Raw genomic sequence first — 7472 nt, forward strand, 5'->3', positions numbered from 1 at the left:
TAATATAATAAAAATGGCCATCTTGCCAAAAGCAATCTACAGATTCAATGCAATCCCCATTAAAATCCCAACTCAATTCTTCACAGAGTTAGAAAAGGAAATTCTCAAATTCATATGGAATAACAAAAAACCCAGGATAGCGAAAACTATTCTCAACAATAAAAGAACTTCTGGAGGAATTACCATCCCTGACCTCAAGCTGTACTACAGAGCAATAGTGATAAAAACTACCTGGTATTGGTACAGAGACAGGCAGGAAGATCAATGGAATAGAATTGAAGACCCAGAAATGAACCCACACTCCTATGGTCACTTGATCTTTGACAAAGGAGCTAAAACTGTCCAGTGGAAAAAGGACAGCATTTTCAACAAATGGTGCTGGTTCAACTGGAAGACAACATGTAGAAGAATGAAAATTGATCCATTCTTATCCCCTTGTACAAAGCTCAAGTCTATGTGGATAAAGGACCTCCACATAAAACCAGATACACTGAAACTAATAGAAGAGAAGGTGGGGAAAAGCCTCGAATACTTGGGCACAGGGGAAAAGTTCCTGAACAGAACTCCAATGGCATATGCTCTAAGATCGAGAATTGACAAATGGGACTTCATAAAATTGCAAAGTTTCTGTAAGGCAAAGGACACTGTCAATAGGACAAAACGACAACCAACAAATTGGGAAAAGATCTTTACCAATCCTTCATCTGATAGAGGGCTAATATCCAATATATACAAAGAACTCAAGAAATTAGACTCCAGACAACCAAATTACCCTATTAAAAAATGGGGTATAGAGCTTAACAAAGAATTTTCAATGGAAGAAACTCGAATGGCCGAGAAGCATCTAAAGAAATGTTCAGCATCCTTAGTTGTCAGGGAAATGCAAATCAAAACAACCCTGAGATTCCATCTCACACCAGTCAGAATGGCTAAGATTAAAAACTCAGGTGATAGTAGATGCTGGCGAGGGTGTGGAGAAAGAGGAACACTCCTCCATTGTTGGTGGGACTGCAAGATGGTGCAACCACTTTGGAAATCAGTCTGTCAGTTCCTCAGATAATTGGACATAGCATTACCCGAGGATCCAGCTATATCACTCCTAGGCATATACCCAGAAGATGCTCGAACATATAACAAGGACATATGCTCAACTATGTTCATAGCAGCCTTATTTATAATAGCCAGGAGCTGGAAAGAACCCAGATGTCCTTCAACTGAGGAATGGATTCAAAAAATGTGGTATATTTACACAATGGAGTATTACTCAGCTATTAAAAACAATGAATTCGAGAGGTTCCTAGGTAAATGGATGGAACTAGAAATTATCATCCTGAGTGAGGTAAGCCAATCACAAAAGAACACACATGGTATTCACTCACTGATTATTGGATATTAGCCTAGAACCTTGAAACCCCCAAGATGCAACTCACAGGCCACATGAAGCTCATAAAAAAGGAAGACCAAGTGAGGGTGATTCGGTCCTTCTTAGAAGGAGCAACAAAATACTCAAGGGAGCAAATATGGAGACAAAGTGAGGGACAGAAACTGAAGGAGGGGCCGTCTCAAGACCACCCCACCTGAGTATCTATCCCATATGCAATCACCAAAGGTAGATGCTGATGTGGAAGACAGGAAGTGCATGCTGATAAGAGCCTGATATGGATATCTCCTCAGAGGCCTTCAAGAGTCAGACATATTCAGAGGCAGATGCTCACAACTAGCCATTGAACTGATCATGGGGTTCTCAATAGAGGAGTTAGAGTGAAGACTGAAGGAGCTGAAAGGGTTTGTGGCACCATGAGGAGAGCAACAATACCAACCAACCACAGCTCCCAGGGTCTAAACCACCAGCCTGGGAGCACTTAGGGGGGGGATCCAGGGCTTCAGCTGAATATGTAAAAGTGGAGGGCCCTGCTGGGCATAGGTGGAAGAAGAGAACCTTGACCTCATGAAGGCTGGATGCCCCAGGGGGTGGGAATTTTGAGGGTGGGGAGGTGGGAGTGGGGGGGTGTAGATAGAGGTTACATCCACAGAGAAGAAGGAGGAGGGGCGAGGGGATTGGGGGTTCCGAGGGGGTGGTGGGGGATGGGGTAAGGGGACAACATAGGAAATGTAAATAAATCATCCAATAAAAAAAAAAAGATTAATTTCTTCACATTCAGAATCATTAGTGTATCTATCACTTCATAGTTTAATTATCTTGTTATGGTAGGCACTTGAGATCACTGGAAATACCTTGTGGTATTTTAGATGCCATTGTGAACTTCCTGATCAATAACTCTTAAGGAGGCATTCTGTACCTGACACTGAAATTTTAATTTAATAATTATGTCTTCTGGGGCTGTCACTTTTCATCTATGAAGAATATTTCTATCCTGTTTTTAATCTATGTATCTGTCTATCTATCTATCTATCTATCTATCTATCTATCTATCATCTATCTATCATCTATCTATCATCTATCATCTATCTATCATCTAGCTAGCTTTCTATCTATCTATCTATCTATCTATCTATCTATCTATCTATCTATCTATCTAATCTATCTAGTAATCATCTATCTATCTACCTCATCAGTATACAGCTAGTTTTTTTTATTATTATCAGCCTCATCTTACAAACTACTGGATTTTATAATAGAAACGTGCTATGAAAGTCAGTTTGAGACATTTTTACCATGTTACAAAAATTAGGAAATGGTGGAAATATTAGTTTGCTTAAGTATAACTATAATTTCACTATATATATAAATATTATATAAAGTTAAATGTGTCAAAATCATATTTTATGCACATAACAAAGAAATTTAAAGTAAGTGAAACAAAAGTAAAACATAAAAAGTTTCTGAATATTACTCTCATTTTGTTCTTTCTCTTCTAATATTTTATTTTATTTGCCTTCCCTCTTCCAGCCAGTCTTTTCCTCTCCCATGTCTTAAATGTATTTTAGATTTCACATATGAGAGAAAAGGCAGTATTTCCCTTCCTTAGTCTGGCATTTTCTATTCTATGTGATTATCTTTTTGCCATTCACTTGTAAAACAAAGAAGCAAACAAAAAGAATAAAAATAGTAAATTTAGAAAATTTCTGCTATGGTCTGAATGTATTCCCTAAAATTCATATGTTGAACTTAAATGACAATATTTAAAAGATAGGACAGGACCATTAGGAATTAACTGAGTCATAAGAGCAGAGCCCCCGTGAAAGGCATTAGAGTCTTAAAATTTTCAAAGAGGGGACTCCTGTATCCTCGTCTTGCTTCATGTGTTATAACCATCTATAAGTCCTTCCCATCTGTCCCATCTGCCATGTAAACAAGCAGCATCCGTCTGTGGCATTGGAAGCAGAGACCAAGGCCCTCACTAGACTACAAATCTTCTGGTGACCTGTTCTTGGACTGTGGGGACTCCAGAATGTAAAAATTAAATTTATGTCCTTTAAAAACTAATCACTTTGTGATATTTTGAATAGCATCATAAACAGGTTGAAACCGATGCTATCATGGTTGGCCAGTCACAGTTGAAGCTTCATGTAGTAATAAGGATGCAGGAGGAAAAAAGTTTGTTAGACAAAAGCCAATGAGAACACTAGACCTTGAGACAGTGACAGCGGATGTTATTTAATAACTGGCATTTTCAGTCACACAAGCACATGGCACAAATGTCAACACCTAGCTGTAGGATGGAGTAACACCATCATGACACTATGCAAACATTCCATCCTGCCATCACTAACTTAAACACACGACCAAGAAAGGACACAAGAAATCACGGTAAGGATTACTCTGCTTACTCTGCATGTTTTGATATGGATCTAAAATGCATAACTTGTTAAATATATCCTATCTTTGCCCTAACTGTGACAAACATTTAGAAAGACATTATTATGTAGAAGGCTTGCTGAATACCTGATTAATTTTCTTTTCATTATTGCCATTATCTTGACATCCTGAACTGTAGCATGAATGTCAGACTACAAAGTTTACAGCTAAATGGCCTCTTCATTGACTAAATTTTTCTATCAACAAGGCTTAGATGGTATATATGTTTCTTACTTTTCCTACTCTGTAATATATGCCTTGAAGGAAAGAGATAATAATGAAAGATTGAAGACTGAGAAATTGTTTCTCAAGTTTTTTTTTTATGACATATCTTTTGTTGTTTTTGTTGTTGCTGTTGTTATTTTGCTGGTTTGGTTTTTTTTTTTTTTCGAGATAAGGTTTCTCTATGTAATAGTCCTGTCTGTCTTGGACTCTTGTGGTAGACCAGGCTAGTCTCATATCACAGAGATCTGTCTGACTCTGTCTTCTGAGTTCCGGGATTAAAGGTATGCATCACCACACCCAGCCACTATAAGTTTTCTGTCATAATAGTTTTCAAACCACAGGTTTGTTTTATCTTTGTATTTATTATCATATGTAAAGCAATCTTATCCTTTATCTTTTATTTTTATTGAAATTCTTAAAGGCAGTAAAGGAAGTTCATCTCCAAGTAAAATAATTTTTTTTCTGTAGGAAATATTGTTCAATGTCTTAACTCTCTACGGTGAGAAAAGTGCAAATAAAGCTTTAAAACATGTGTAGTACTTTTTTGTTTTTTTTTTTAAAAATAGGTTCTCATTGTTTCTTTTTAAGACATTTTTTCCTACAACACTCTCATGTTTTTAGTCTACTACAGGGGTAGATTATGTGGTCCTTTAGTAAATGCCAATGATTCTCCACATGACATCAGCCTTGGTGTCATTAAACCTGGAGGATGTGATGTGGGAGGGTGGGCACATGAGCATATTTAAAAGATACAAGGTACATGGCAGCAGAATTCTTTGAACATTGCAATTAAAATATATAACTTCAGAACATCAAGTTATTCCACAGAAACACTATTGATTTCCATACAACATAGTAAAAGCTATTTCAATTTCAGTGAATGTACTACCTCCCACACTTACAGTATTTCTTAATTGACAGAAATTTTAATTGGATCAGAGTGAAAGTAAAGAGAAAAAAGAAATCAAATATAAGAAAAAACTCTTTATATTTAGAGTTAAAATTAGCCATTTATGTCTCATTACACATAATAAGTAGAAGTATGAATATCAATTGATTGAAAATCAGTGAGGCAGCAACTGGCTTATTGAAATCAGTGCTAGTTAATCAATCAATGTTAACTGCAATCCAAGCCAGAATCTAAGAACAACCTGTTATGAAGAAACACAAATTCAGAATTTTTCTAACTTTTTAAAGATCAAATCATGATAAATAACTTTGCTCTCCATAATAGGATTTGAGTATCTCATTAGAAACTAAGTCTAGAAATCACTGGTGAGGCTTGAATAGCATGACTCCAATAAGTCAAACTTTTAGACAATATGTAGTTTACAAGAACTTCAATTCATGATAATATTTTAGTCACTTGTTCATTGGTTTGATTAAAGACCATGACCAAGTCACCCTAAAGATGAAGAGGGTTATTTGGGCTTATGTTTTAAGTGGTATGAGTTCATCATGACAAGGAGATATGGCAGCAAACAGCAGACATGAGCAGCAGGAACGGGAAGCTAAAAGATCACATTTTTAATCATAAGCAGAGGACAGAACTTGATCTCAAAAATAGAGACTGTACAGTCTGAAAGCCTGCCTGCAGTGACAAACTTCCTCTATCCAGGAAGCACTTAAATTGCCCTTAGTAGAGTAAATGACAGTGTCCTAGATATTTGAATAGTTGGTTCCTACTTACTGGCACTTTTCGGTGACACCAAAGAACTACAGCTTTGCTTGAAGAAGTATGTCACTGGGGCAAGCTTTGGGTTTTTCTAATTCTCATGCCATTCTCAGCTTGCTCTCCATTTGTCATGCTTATGGTTAAAAACATGGTATTTCTGCTTTCTGCTCCTTCCACCAAGCTTGTTGGAAGCTACTGTGCTTCCCCGTCTTTATGGATAAGAATCCTTCTGAGCTGTAAGCACAAATAAATTCTCCCTTCTATAAATTGCATTTTAGTTAAGGTGGTCACAAGAGTCACAGAAAAGTAATTAATATACTATCCAACTGGGGACCAAGTGTTCAACTGTCAGCTTATTGGGAACATTTCTCATTCTAACCATCACATTCCACACCCTAGCTCCCATAAGCTCATGGTCAAGTTATAATGTAAAAATGCACTTAGTACAACACTAAAATCACCATAGTTTTGAACATTAATATTTTTAAAAATTAAAATCCTTCTGATGCTCAAGGAAATCCATTTTCATTACACACACACACACACACACACACACACACACACACACACACATATATATATATATATATGCTGACATTTTCAGGAAAACAGAACTGGAGATCATTATATTAAGGGAAATATAGGAGACTCATAATAAATATTTGTACAGCATGTGTATAAAGTAGCATCAAAGAAGATGGTGAAGTGGTAGATAAAAATAAATAAATAAATATTGTGATGTGGGAAAGAAAGGAAAGAACTAAATATACTGAAGAAGAGGGGCTCAAGTAACAGGTGAGCCTCCAGGATGAAGAGGAATTAGAATGGCTGGAAAAAAGAGGAACAGTGTAAGGTTTTATTATTGGAATGAGGAAGCCAAGGCCAAGAGCTGCTGACAAGCCATTTTCCTTTCAGAGTCACCAGAGGTCAGTGGGTTTCTCAAGGATAAAATTTATTGTCTTTGTAAATAAAAGGAAGTATCCTATCCACAGGGAAGAAGTTTTAAAACTAGAATAGAAGGGAGAACTTTGAAAATGTGTAGCAAAAACAGGAGACAAGTGACTAAGAAAGAAAAGATTTACTGAGGTAGTAAACCTTTGAAGTTCTTTTTTGTTGTTTGTTTGTTTGTTTGTTTGTTTTTTGTGGAACCAATCTGAGCCATTTGCCAGTTTTCTTTCACTGTGTGTTGAAAAATTAAACTACTCACTGGATCCAGAATAAATGCTTGCTTGATCATGTAATGCTGAAAGATATAATTAGTTGGGAGTATTACTAGTGATGGACGATGGACTGTAAAATATATAAATGAAAACAGATGCATAATGACAAAGTGTGTATTAATAATGGAAACCATACTTTCTCTCTCTCTCTCTCTCTCTCTCTCTCTCTATATATATATATATATATGTGTGTGTGTGTGTGTGTGTGTGTGTGTACATATACACTTATACATATACAAACATTTATCACACACATACATATATGATATATGATATATATGATATATATGATATATATGATATATATGATACATGATATATGACATGATTGATATATATGATATATGATATATGATATATGACATGATATATATGATATATATGATGCATGTGATATATGGTATATGGTATATGGTATATGATATATGGTATATGGTATATGATATATGATATATGATATATGGTATATGGTATATGGTATATGGTATATGATATATGATATATGATATATGATATATGATATATGATATAT

This window comes from Grammomys surdaster, unplaced genomic scaffold (genome assembly GCF_004785775.1).
Source record: "Grammomys surdaster isolate TR1022 unplaced genomic scaffold, NIH_TR_1.0 150, whole genome shotgun sequence".
Lineage (NCBI taxonomy): Eukaryota > Metazoa > Chordata > Mammalia > Rodentia > Muridae > Grammomys > Grammomys surdaster.